The following is a 14,442-nucleotide window of genomic DNA, read 5'->3' on the forward strand; positions in this document are numbered from 1 at the left end:
TTATATTATTATTATGTATTTATTAATGTTTTTGTGTGCAGCCTATGGCCTTTTACCACTAAAGACAATTTCCCCTTCATGGGCGCTAAATAGAAAATGTATTTATTTAGGCAGGAGCCTTAGTGAGATCTGGATTGCCAGAGAATAGCTTATATTTGGAAAAAAATACAAAATTATACGTGAGATCATTTGAAGACCTACGTGAAGAACTGAAGCAAGACTATGAAGTGTGATGTAACAAAAAATTATTGGGTTAAGATCTGGGGCTTTTATGTTTACAGTATTATTGTAAACCTAATCTACTGAAACTAAATTGATTCATCGGATGGATATCTGGTCATGCTTAATTGTATTAATTCTCACCTTTCCTTATCTTTTTGGACTCAGAGGTGGGAAGAAACAAGAATTTTGATGTGCTTGGTGCTCTTGCCCAAGCACTGAAGTACTTTACAAGGGAACAAAGGTTTGTGCTTTTGAAATGACCTCACAGTGGATCTAACAATGTACCAGTTAAATCTTATTCCAGAATGCAATTATTTCATTATTAAAATGAAGCACAGAGAGTTAGCTGCTGTTAGCAGCTGAAAGAATAGCATCACTGATTTGGAGAACTTAAGAGAATTCTTCAGACATCCACCAAAAAATCAGAAGGCCAGCACCGTGAGCAATGAGGTCACGATCTTTAAGGTGACTACTCTAGTAATAGGTTTTCTGTGTATGTCCTGTCTCTCTAACTCTTTAAACTTTTATCATATAGTTAAAAACATCTACATTATTTATATATTTCTATGGAGCAGTATACATTTCTTTATTCATCTGATTTCACAATCCCTTTTGGATTAAAAAAGGCATGAGAAACAAACAGCATACTTTTGAGTTGTCATGTAATTTGTTTAGTTACATATCTTTTTTCCCTTTGTGAAGGGATTTGATATTTTTATTTATATTTTTCTTTAAATGTCCCCTTCTTATTCTTTGGAATATGAGGCCAGCATTCTTTAAGATATTACGTCTTTGAATCTGAAGTCTTAATCTGATGTGATTTAGTTTCTACATAGTTTATACATGTACATCACTATATTTCTAGATACCTAATTAAAAAAAATTAAGTTTATTTATTTATTAGAGAGAGAGAGACAGAGACAGAGACGGTGGGGAGAAGGGCAGAGGGAGAGGAAAAGAGAGAGAATCCCAAGCAGGCTCTGCACTGTCAGCACCGAGCCCGACGTGGGGCTTAAACTCACAAACCGTGAGCTCATGAACTGAGCCGAAACCAAGAGTTGGATGCTTAACCGACTGGGCCACCCAGGTGCCCCAATACCTAATTTTTGAAACTGATTTTGTTTGCTGCTGTATAAAACATTTAATTGGATTTATACTACTAATGAACAAAGACGCTGAGGTCTTTTTATTGTGTTTCTCTGTTTCTTTTTTTTTCTTTATTTTTTTAAATGTTTCTTTTTTTTTTTTAATGGCACCTTTCTTCCCCCGGAGAGTCTATATTTCAGAACATACGGTCTGCCAACTTTGTTCCATTTCACTGCTGCATTGATGCTTCATTGTGATGCTATATTGGGAGAATTCATATCTATTGAACAGGGGTTGCCCAGAGTGTGTGAGATGAGCCAACAACAATAGCATATGACCAATAATGAATTAGAGAGAAGATAGCAAAAACAGAACTTAGGGAACTAGAAATAAGATTAAAATACAAAATGCAAGTACACACCTGAGAAATTAGTTTTAGTTCAGCAGGACTATCGTTTGATTTTCATAAAGCAGACTCTGGATGCTGTCAACTCTTAAGTCTTTACTGGCAACAGAATTTTCTACAATGGATAGTATTATATGCATTGGAAAAACGTCATTAGTCACAATTAGTTATCAACAAACCGTGAGTTCTTTGATGGCAGCATCTCAGTCTATTCTTTGAATAATCTGAAATATTGAATGATCTATTAAAAACCACTTCCTCAACCTTAGTAGATATTATTGTTCATGAACTGGGATGTCCTCTGCATTAGAGAGTTCAGCGTTGCAGAAGGGAAGGCAGACAGTAAGCCAGGAGCCACAGATCATTATGACCCGGTCTCAAAAAGTTTGCATTTAAACAATTCATCAATAAAAAATTTTAAGGCATGCTCCCCACTATATGTATTTTTATTCATAAATGTTTTATGCATACCTCGATTAATGCTTACTATCTCAAGTTACAATTCATGCTAAAAGAAAGGTTCATTTTCAATGAATTTTGTTATAAATCCACCTTCAAATAGTATTCTTAGTTATTTCAATTTTTGGTCTGATTTCCTTAGATAATAAAATTATCTTAGCAAATGATTTTTAATGTGAGCTCTGCCATTTTTTTTGCTCACATGTGCTTGCATTATGGCCTCATGCTTAATCCATGGTTTCTTTGCAGAAACTTTTAAAAGCCACCCTTTAAAGGCTTACTTCAGAATTTTAACTTGATAACATGATATGTAAATCTAATTATCTGGGCACACACCAGATTGCCATGGGTCCTCTGGTACAGTCCCTGCAAGACGAACCCCCTTAGCAAGCCTTCATAGGACATAGCAGGCACAGACCCATGTTGCAAAAATCTCTTACATATACAGATAACTTTTGTGGTTCCTCCCAAACTCATGTGCAACGCTCTTCTATGTAACACCACTATTCACTAATGAACCACCTAAAAGATCAGCACACAGAACTGCATTTTCCATTTGAAAAAGTCTGTGAAGAAAAATGCCAATGAACAATTTGATGAAAAAAATTTTAAGGTAAGACAATTAACAAAACACAGAGTTTGAATGTGGAAAGAGCTAAAATTTGTCCATATGGGGGAAAATAATCAGTCCACCAAAATACAGAACACAGACACTATAGTAGTAGAAAGATGTAAGAAGAGAAAGACATTGAAATGAGGTTAATGGAAAGTTTATGAATCTTTTTGTTTCTTAATTTTGAATCTTTATGAGTTTTTTTTTTGGTGGGGGTGTAAAACATTTAAGTTCTACTCTCTTAGCAAATTTCAGTTATATAATGAAGTGTTATCCATTGTAGTCACCATGTTTTACATTAGATCCTCAGAACTTATTCCTCTTACAGCTAAAAGTTTGTACCCTTTTATCAACTTCTACATATTTCCCCCAGCCTCTGGCAACTGGCACTACTTTCCTACTCTGTGCTTTTGTGAGTTTAACCTTTTTTTAAAAAATTCCACATATAAATGATATGATGCAGTATTTGAATTTTCTTTCTCAGACTGACTTATTTCAATTTGCACTGCCCTCAAGTTCCATCCATGTTGTTGTAAAAATGGATTTCCTTCTTTCTCATAGCTAAATAATATTCCATTGTTTTATATATATACATATATATGTATATATATATATGTATATATATGTATATATATATATACACACACATATATGTGTATACATATATATATACATACACACATATATACAATGATATATACATATACAATGATATATATTATGATATATATGTATACGATGATATATATAATGATATATATGTGATATATATGTATATCATATATCTGTATATATACAATATCACATACATATATCATACATCTTATTTATCCATTGACATCTGTTGACGGACAGTTAGGTTATTTTCATGTCTTGGCTACTGTGAATAATGCTGCAATGAACATGGGAATGCAGATGTCTCTTCAAGATTGTATTTTCATTTCTTTGGATATATATCCAGAAGTAGGATTGCTGGATGGTATAGTAGTTCTATTTTTAATTTTTTGAGGAACCTCCATACTGTTTTCCATAGTGGCTACACCAGTTTGCATTCCCACCAGTGCACAAGTGTTCCCTTTTTCTCCACATCCTTGCTGATGCTCGTCTCTTTTCTCTTTGGTGATGCAATTCTAACAGGTGTGAGGTGATATTGTGACCTTGATTTGTTTTTCCCTGGTTAGTGATATCAAGCACCTCAATATGTCTTCTTTGGAAAAATGTCTGTTCAGTTCCTCTGTCCATTTTTTAATTGGACGATTTGAAGCTTTTTGCTATTGAGTTTCATGACTTCTTTATGTATTTTGGATACTAACCCTTTATCAGATATACAATTTGCAAATTGGTTGCCTTTTCATTTTGGTGATGGTTTCCTTTGCTGGACAGAAACTCTACAGCAGTTTGATGTAGTCTCACTTGTTCATTTTTGCTTTTGCTTCTTTGCTTTGTGTGTCAAATCCAAAAAATCATTGCCAAGACTTAGTCAATTACTGTATAATTTCTGTACAGTTTTGGTTTATTTTGTTACCACACAGTGAATCCTTAACTCTAAGCAACAGTTTACAAATGAGTTTGTTTAATCCCAATCTACTAATGATTTGAAATAAGTAAACATATATATTTATTTAGAATCTATTAATGATAATGGATCATTAAAATCAACTCTCTAAAGAAAATTCATACACATTAAGAGTTCTCAGGAGTGTCACCTAAATGTGATTCTCTTTTAAAAAACAGAGAGCAAACCATAATAAGCAAAATAACATTTTAAAGTAACTTCTGCACTGTTAATTATTTCAACCAATAAAAAGTTGCTCCTAGGGGTGCCTGGGTGGCTCAGTCAGTTAAGTGTCTGACTTTTGATTTTGCCTCAGGTCACAGTCTCACGGTTCAGAAGTTCAAGTCCTATGTCAGGCTCTGCACTGATAGTGTGGAACCTGCTTGGGATTCTCTCTCTTTATCTCTCTGCTCCTCCTCCAGTCATGCTTGCTTTTTCTCAAAATACATAAAAAAATAAATAAAAATTAAAAAATAAAAAGTTGCTTCTAGTCATCAAACTTTGATATAACAAAGAATAATAATAGTATAAATAATGTGATGCAAGTTGAGAGGAAAAAAAGGATACTCCATTTACTGAAAGTCATTTAACGTGTCATGCAGACAACTTCCTGAAACACATGTTCAGATAAGAATTAAGACACTGAAACATATAACAGTTACTCATTCTTAATATATAAATAAAACAGAGTTTATATTAAAAGTCATCCAAGAAATGCAGATTCATATTGCTTCCTAGACATTTCTTTTGATATAATTGGCAAAATGAAGAAATGTGACAACATCCTAGCTTTGTATGTGTATCTTTTAGTTGCCTAGAGAATGCAACCATATTTTAAAACCCAGAAATGATATGGATCTAATTTCTGTTTTACTGTCTTGCTAAATTAAGTGGCTATAGATAACATGCAGAATATACCTTTTTTTAAAACCGAGAATATAAACTATTTATAACAGTTACTTTTATTTAAACAGAAAGACATAGGCATTTATGTGATTCCTCAGGCCAGCACTGTTTTGATGTGACAAAGAAATAATCATCAAAATGCAGCTCCTTAAGTAAGTGTCTGATTTCACACTTTAGGAAATGTGCTATCTTTCTGGTTGAGCCGGCATGAATTGAGAAAGATTAAGAAAGTGTTTAAAGATGTTCATTAAAAAGTAGTTATAAAAATGTGAAAGAGACACAGCACCAAGCATGCCAAACAGAGTAAAACTGTCATCAAAAAGATTCAACAGCTATGAAAAGAGTTCTTCAAAATCTGCCACATTTTTTTTCCAGATAAGAAAATCTATCAATTCCAAATGTCCACATTAGTCATGCATAAAGGCACCAACGTTTCACAGAAAACAAACAAATCTATCCCAACGAACCCTTGCTGTTTATCACATTCACCAGAGAGGCTAGAAAAAGTCGAGGTAAGTTTTAGTTCTTAGTGAAGTTTTTAGTCCTAAGGTGTTTTTCCAGAACATGAACATTATAGCTATTTGGTTCTCCTTAAATTTTTTTCATCGCAATTTTTATCATTCTACTTTTATTTTTTTCAATGCATTGTTTTAAAAATTACAGAAGTACTACATACTCATATTAATTTGCGAAATAATACAAGATATATAAAGAAAAGGTTAAAATTCTTTTTTCCTCCTCCAAAATCTCTATGTTTATTGTCCTGGGAAATGTGCTAATAGCCTGATGTGTTTTCTCCACCATGGTTTTCCCTCCTCATAAATACTTATAAACTTTTATATACATGGATATTCATTTTTTATTTTTTGTTCTTATTGCACTTGAATTTTTTAGAAACCAAAACAATAGCTCTGAAATTTGCTTTTTAATTAATTAACTTATTTATTAGAGAGAAAGAGAGTGCACACATGAGGGCGCAAAAGCAGGGGAGGGGCAGAGGGAGGGGGAGAGAGAATCTTAGGCAGGTTCCATGCCCAGTGCAGAGCCTGACTTGGAGCTCAGTCTTACAACCCTGGTATTAAGACCCAAGCTGAAATTAAGAGTCGGAGGCCTAACTGACTGAGCCACCCAGGTACCCCTGAAATTTGCTTTTTTTTAAAAGAAAATTAATGCTTATTTATATTTGAGACAGAGAAAAACAGATGGTAAGCAGGGGAGGGGCAGAGAGAGAGAGGGAGACACAGAATTTGAAAGAGGTTCCAGGCTCCAAAGCCATCAGCACAGAGCCCGATGAGGGGCTCAAACTCACAAACCATGAGATTGTGACTTGAGCAGAAGTCAGAGGCGTAACCAACTGAGCCACCTAGGCACCCTTGAAATTTGCTTTTTAAATTGAACTACATGTCCCTACCATTCAGATCAATATAGTTGATGATTAGCACCATTATTTTAATAGCTATACAGTGTCTATAGTATGGTTAATCATTTGTGTGTGATTGTGTGTGTGTATGTGTAGGTGTGGGTGTGGGCGTAGGATATTCAGGGATCTCCCCTCCCCTATATTTTCCCACTACCAACAATGCTGAAACAAATATTGAACATGTATCTTTATGCTTTTATTTCTATGAAACATATTGTCAAAAATGAATTGGCGAAGTCCAAGGATGAATGTATTGTTACTTTTAAAATTATTTAAAACTTAATATCCAAAATGATCTTGTAATTTACACTCGGGACACTTAATTTGCATCTTTCTATCAGTAAGATGGAGAAATATTTTATGCTTATAGATCTTTTGGAATATTGTTTTCATGAATCACTATTATCTGTGATAGCCAGTACTTAATATTGTTTGTCTGTTAATTTTAGACATTCTGGGGAGCATACAATAATGTATTAATTTCTTAGCTCTTAGAGTCCCCCAATTCTTTATTACTTTGTGACGTCTTCTGAAAAAGTTAGTCAACTGAAATTCTTACTCATTAATTCATTATTTGGCTATTCATCCCCTCTGATGAACCCTTTAGTTAAACAATTTTATTTTTCACTCTCAGTATTTCCAATTGGATATTTTTTGTAACTGTTTGCTCCTACTTCGTGGCTATCACTGTTATGAAGAGAATCTTTATTCTCTTACAGCAGTTCACGGACAACAGGCAGGTGTCCCACCCTGGGAGCCAGTTCTGTGGAGGTCTCTGCTCTGGCACTTTTTGAACCCACAGTTGATGGTTCACAGGAATTTCTCTCAGACACTTAAGTCTCATTTGCATAGCATAAGACAGTTTTTCTCTGTTTCAATTTGTTCCAAAAATGGTTTCTAATGAACTCTAAGCTGTAACCACTTTTTATTCTGAATAATCTTTAAAATCCACATTTCTCATAAAATCTCAAACTTATAATTAAAAAATCATTTACTCAGGGATAATCACTAAATATACACTCAACCTCTTTTACTACCTTCTTTAATTCTGTCAGGTAGATTTTATAATCATCCCAAACTAGCATTGAGGGCTGTCATTTAAGGCTAATATGTCTTCCTCAAATAGAGTATTATTTTCTAAAACATACTGAGAACATGATACATTATTTAAGAGGCTTTGTAAGAGCTTAAATATCTAATGATTCATTTATGAGGGAAAATGTCATCGAACAAAAAAATGACACCTGCCTCACATGCAAGCATTTATGGAGAATTTATTCCCTGTAATTCTGAGATAATTTAGGCATTTAGATTATTTCAGCAATTCTCCCATAAGTGCAGCTTTTGTTATGTCTCCTAGGTCAGTTTTATTTTTAGTTTCTCTTTGACTCGAGCTACGTATAAGTAATTCTTAATTTCCAATATTACACCCTTTATTGTTAATTTCTAATTTATTAGATTATCTATCATTAGAATAAACACAAGTGGGTTTTTTTTGCTCCCACAAACAACAAACAAACAAGCAACTAGTAAACCCTTACCCTCCTAGTAGCCATGTGGGAGAAGTCTCTCTCCTCCAGGTTCTTTCTACATGCCAACTGCTTTCTCTCCCAACTGCCAAGGCTGGGGAGAGTTCAGGCCAGTAGCACAGCGTCCCTCCAGTTCTAACAGCGCTGGCATGAACCAACAGTGCCACCAAGAGCAAGCCCAGGCATAGGCATTTTGCAAAGGAACCAACAGGATTCTGCCACTTGAAGTACTCGTGTAAGATTTGTGCTCAGTTTCTAAGCAGTCGTCTTCTCTGCCAATAATTTCTTGGCTCCTGCCTGGTACCAAAGAGAATGAAGTCCTATAGCCCCCTGGATCTCAGAAAGAGCCTGCTATGTCCCCTCCAGGGGAGGGCAGCATGCCTCTCAGTATTTTGTAAATGCCCGGAGAGAGAGAGAAGGGAGGACGATGGCACCTAGGACTGTGGCCAAAATGCCATCCTCCTGGAATTTCTCCAGTTGTCAGTCTAGAAAATCTAAATCAAATGTTTGAGTAGCAATCTTAAACATAGACGAAATGATCACATTGTCTCTGGTAGAGATCTACATGAATGTTACAGGTATGTTTTGTGAAATATTAATAGGTGATAAGTCAAGTACAGCAAGATTACCTAAATAAATGCATTTGGAAAACAATTATATCTGAAAAGTTTCTTTCCTGCAAGATTTGTAAGAGGCTTGAATATGAAAATTTTCAGCACATTTATTGCTGTCAGAGGTAGAGTTCATTTGCATAACATAAGACAGTTTTTCTCTATTTCAATTTGTTTGAATTCAATTTGTTTCTAATTATTTTGACGTATTGTTATTTTTTTTTTTTGTCATATTGTTATTGTGGCTGCTCATGGCATTGTTTTAACACCATTTCCAAGACTGTATTTCTACAAAACATACTTTGGAAAAAGTTGGCCTTTACTTTTCCTCCAAAAAATTACTGAATATATTATTATTTTAATTTTCAAGAGGGTTATTATACAATTATAATTTTAGTACAATTACACAATTTTAAGTATTGAAATAATTTATGTATTTGATAAAAGTAATCAACCACAAATTATTTCCACAAGTTATTTCACAATTTTAATAGTCAAACTATAAAATAGGGGATAGAATACAGAATTAGCCTGTCTCCCATCCTAAAATCCAGTCTGACTCCCCAGAAGTTAACACACACACACACACACACACACACAGATTTTCTAATGAAGTGTTTTTACACATTTATACAAATAGGCCCATATCCTAATCCCTGTTTGGGTCATTTTCAGAATACTCTTTTTTCTTAAGTTTATTTATTTATTTTGAGATAGAGAGTGTAAGTGGGGGAGGGGCAGAGAGAGAGGGGGAGAAAGAATCCCAAGCAGGCTCTGCTCTGTGTAGAGTTGGCAGAGGGGCTTAATCCCAGGACTGCTAAATCACTGCCTGAGCCAGTATCAAGAGTCTGTCACTCAACCAACTAAGCCACCTGGGCGCACCCAAAAACAGCCTTAATTGTACCTTTGGATATCTCTGCATTACCTGCACAACATTCACTTTTAATAACTTTATAATATTCTATTATATGGGTACGCTTAATTACTCCTCTATTGAAAGGCTTTTAGATTATTCCAGTTTTTCACAATTATAAACAAAACAGAAATGAATAATCCTGTAGATGATTTAGATACACTAAACAGTATAAATTTTTTATAGGCTAGACTTCTAGAAACGGAATTCCTGTGCTAAATATCAAGCATATTTTTAATTAAAAATTATCTTTGAAAGCAATTATAGCAATATAAACTTCTAACCGTGTAGGAGACTGTGTGTTTATTCACATTCTTGCCAGGAATTCTCATATTTTAAAATTATTGCTAATCTGATCCCTGGAAATATGGAAACACTGAAAATGATGGGATCTGAAAATGGCTGGGGATCTTATCGCAGCAATAAGCTGTTTTCAGTTCCTTATTTGTGAACTCTTGATTTTGTACATTATTCTAATAAAATTTTAGAGTTTCTTATTTATTTGTGAAAGATTTTCTCTATTAAGGAAATCGGATTTTTTTTTACTCTGTTGTATAATATAAATATTTCCCAAGTTTGTTTTTGTGGTTGTGTTGTTTTTATTTTGTTTATGATGTCCTTATTGCAAAGACGTTTTAACATTTATAAATCAAATGTATCTACTTCTATGGCCTTTGGGTTTTGAGTCTTGTATAAAAAGGCATTTCCTATCAAAGGTTAAAAAAAGAAATCATTTAATTTTTGTATGCTTTAATATTTGTATGTGTATGTGTCTGTGTGTGTTTACATGTTTGATCATTAGAGTTTTATTTTGGTATAAACAGTTATGTAGAAATCTATTTGATGAGCCTCGAAATGACTGTGAACTCAACACCTTGTCTAAACCCTTATGACAGACCCTGAACCATGGGCACCCAGGTAAACTCCTCCTGAATTCCAGACCCACAGAATCTGTGAGATCATAAGTACTTATTTTTAAAAATTTTTATGTTTTGGAGTAATTTGCTCTGTAGCCATAGATAACTGACAATATTCATTTAATCAAAAGTCAAGATGGGATGGTGAATTTTGCCAAATGGCCTTATTTTTTTGGCCATTCAACTTATTAATATGATGAATTATATTAGCAGATTTTTAAATAATATATCATCCTTATGTTCCTGGAACAAACTCCATTTTAAAAATATTAGTCTTTAGATACACTGCAGGATTATATATATGTGATTTGCTTGAGGTTTTACATTAACATTCATAAATGATGTATCTATATATGTTTTGACTGTCAAAAGTTTTGGCAGTCTACACTTGGAAAAAAGTTTAAAGTATTGGAATTTTCCATTCCTTCAAAGTGTAATTGACTTCACCTGTGACTCCACTCAGGAATGGTGTGTTTTCAAAGTGAATATTTGAAAATCCTCTCAATTCTTTACTATAATTGTGTTTAGATTTCATATTTCACCTATGGCAAAATGTCGTGTTTTTTTTAGAAAACTACATGACATCTGTGTTTTAGTAACTGAATAGAGTTGTGCAAAAGACTTTTATATTTCTTTCACATTTCTAGCCATCCCTGGTCATTTCCCCCTGTTTAGCTCTCGACCCTAAACTGATGCGAGCTGGAGGTAAACACCTCCACTTCCTGCTCACGTAGGTGGGACAACTCTCATGTATGATCTATGGTCTGTCATTATCCCTAGCTGGACAGAGCCCTGTTGTCCAGAACACAAATCGATTCCATATTGTATGACATTCCGTCTGGTGATTTTTTGGATCACCTCCCAAGGAAGCTACTTGGACTGAAAGCCTAGTCCCACTGTCAAAACCCTGGTGAAAAGAAATGTAGACACCCACCCCAGAGACTCTTCCAGCAGCGCCATAGCAAAATTCGTTAAAGCTTTATTACCATTAATTGTGAGTCTTATTCTTTTTTCCCAAGGTCAGAAGAGAGAGAGAAATTAGACGTTGTGGGAGGAGAGTCAACGATGAGAAGAAAGCTCTTTGTAGGGATACTATTTTCAAATTCAATGAACAAAGCATTAGCTCACAAATAGCGTTGCTCATCATTTCATGATTTATTGTGATTGCTTTTTTGAAAAATTTTTTGAACGTTTATTTAATTTTGAGAGAGACAAAGAATCCAAAGCAGGCTCCAGGCTCTGAGCTATCAGCACAGAGCCTGACGCAGGGCTCAAACCCACGAACCACAAAAGATCCATGACCTGAGCCGAAGTCAGCCACTTAACTGACTGAGCCACCTGGGTGCCCTGAGATTCATTACGATTATTGAGTAACAAAGATTTTCTATATTGGTATAAAATATTATATTATGTTTTAAAAAAGAACAATTGCTAAAGAAAACTAAAGCCGTCATAATTCTAATTTGCCCTTCTTGATTGACTTTATAGAAAATCTGCATTGGCCTACACTTTATCTTCAGAATCCAATGTAATGTTCTACAATTTGAAGAGCTTGGGATTTACAATTCTCTATACAGTATGGGCTTGTTTCAAATAATGAAAACTGATGCCAAAGAAAATCCAATAGAATCTTAGTATTTAAAAAAGCAGTCACAGTACCCCAAAAGGACAGACATTGAAGAAATACTTATTAATCTGTTGCTTATATAACAGAACTAATTGATCCTTAGAAGACGAACCTCTCTTGTGATTTACCATAACCTTAGTTATATCAGAGGACTGCAATGTTCACTACTGGTTGTAAGACACAGGGCATTTGTGACAGCCCATCTCTTCCAATTATGGTATTGTCTGAAGAAGATTCAGAGCAGTACTTAAGTTTTCAGATGAGCAAACCTTATTCTTTCTGATAATGACAAGCTCACTGCTCCTAACATTCATACCTCAAACACATTGATACTCTCTTACAGGGAGCTGATTATCTCAGGAAGGCCAAACATTTCTGGTCTATTTCAAGTGGGTGTTTATACGAAACAAATTTTTTGATGCATTTTCCCTGAGAAGTGATTTACTTTTTCCATGATCATTTAACCACACTTTTTGATGTCATCTTATTCTTAGTTATGTCCCTCTCCTCCATCCAAATTCACACCTCTCAAGGAAGCTTGTGGATTTTGAAGATTTTCTTAGCCTAAAAATTCATATAAAGAATGCCCTTGTGAGCATCTGTTTTTATTAATCTGGATTCAATTCATGTTTGTTCTCTATAGGCTTATAATTTCACTCTCATAAGATAACAACAGACAATTTTACAGGAAAAATAATATAATTCTTTTTACTCATATTCTTTAATAAAACCTACATATGTAAGAGGAAATACATTTTGAGTGGGCTTTGAACACTGCTATTTTTATTAATGTAGATTTTTCCTTTGGAAAGTTGACCTATTATTTGCAAGAGTGTAATTCAGAAAAAAAAAACTTCTAGTAAAGTAGGGCTAAAAATTATTGTTAATAGGCCTATTTTTCTTCCTTTGCTCTTTAAAAATATGGCCTCAATTAATGAAAGCTTGCAGAAAGAAAATTTAAAGAAGTTCAGTAATTACATTCTCTATGTCATCTTTTTAACTAAATTGTGTTCTGTTATGAAAATTAACTGTGGTGTTTAATGTATTTTTTTCTCTAGATAATGTTCTAAGAAAGTAAGTTTCTAGAGAAAACTTTCAAATGTGATGGCAAACATAATGAGCTATTACCTACAGATAGAGATTTGGTGAAATAAGTACAAAATTGTACACAAAATGGTAAAATAAGTAAAATTTGCCATGAACACTCACATACCACTTATTCTCTCGAAGGTAGGAGAGAGGGGACCTTGACCACTGTCCCAGAGCCTTGGATAAAGTACCAACTCCATCCCCAACGTGGTCTGGGAAGATACCCGAAACAAAACAGGACTGGAAATGCCAAGTGCACATTTCACAAGTGAGTCAAGACACAAAATGACAGGTAATTGCTCAACTTCCACAAACAGAGTCCAAGTTAGAAAAATTATGGGTCATGTTGCAATTCTGATAGTAAAACCAGTCATATCCAGGAAGTCACAGACATTATTATTGATTGACCTTCTATGAGTCAAGGAAGTTAACTGCAGTATTTTTTCATTAATATAATACGAAAACATATTTAACTCTATAAGGCCATATTACAGGGTGACTTTTAAAATCTACTTCATATTCAGTCTCCTCTAGGAAGCTTCCACATTGTTCCCCTCAACTCAGTCCAGGATGGATGTCCTTCCCACATCCTTCTGTAGTTCCCTTTTTCTATACTTTCCCTACTTTGATTGCCTTATTTCTTGCCTGTCTCCTCCAGTGAATTCTATGCCCTTCGAATATAGAAATCATACTCAGGCATCTTTGTGACCTAAGATTATATCATTGCCTCAAATAAGATAAGGTCCCATTCTGTGCTTATTTTCTAAATGAATGAGTGAATGACGATTCACTGCTCCAAGACCCTGTTACTACTGTCTACCCTGATAAGCTGCTCACAGCTTATTCTCAACTCATCAAGATTTTAACTGATATAGGTTGCCATGTTTTTCCTTTAAAGGGTATCTGAATTTTCACTGGGGACGCATTAGAATCTAAAGAAAATCTGGTAACAAACTTTCAAGAATTGTAATATTCAACTGGGAGGTACTATTTTAAACAGAGACATTCTATATAATCATATTATGTAGACAGCCTGTGCATCACTTCGTAAAACTAGCCTAGCTTTGTTGTTATATAGAAATGTACAGA

At 34.3% G+C, this 14,442-nt stretch overlaps 1 long non-coding RNA gene across 7 annotated transcripts in view; it reads left to right on the forward strand.

Annotated features, from left to right (window-relative positions):
• Positions 1–14,442, forward strand: part of LOC123576921 — a 78,868-nt gene that overhangs the window by 33,861 nt on the left and 30,565 nt on the right. For 2 of the 7 annotated variants that reach the window (XR_006701631.1, XR_006701636.1), the window contains 5 exons: positions 388–687; positions 5,623–5,759; positions 10,545–10,638; positions 11,418–11,631; positions 13,495–13,645. This is a non-coding gene — a long non-coding RNA (uncharacterized LOC123576921). Of the gene's footprint in view, positions 1–387; positions 688–5,622; positions 5,760–10,544; positions 10,639–11,417; positions 11,632–11,656; positions 11,721–13,494; positions 13,646–14,442 lie in introns of all 7 variants that reach the window. The other 5 variants (XR_006701632.1, XR_006701633.1, XR_006701643.1 and 2 more) reach the window with 5 other exon arrangements.

This window comes from Leopardus geoffroyi, chromosome A1, assembly GCF_018350155.1.
Source record: "Leopardus geoffroyi isolate Oge1 chromosome A1, O.geoffroyi_Oge1_pat1.0, whole genome shotgun sequence".
Taxonomy (NCBI): domain Eukaryota; kingdom Metazoa; phylum Chordata; class Mammalia; order Carnivora; family Felidae; genus Leopardus; species Leopardus geoffroyi.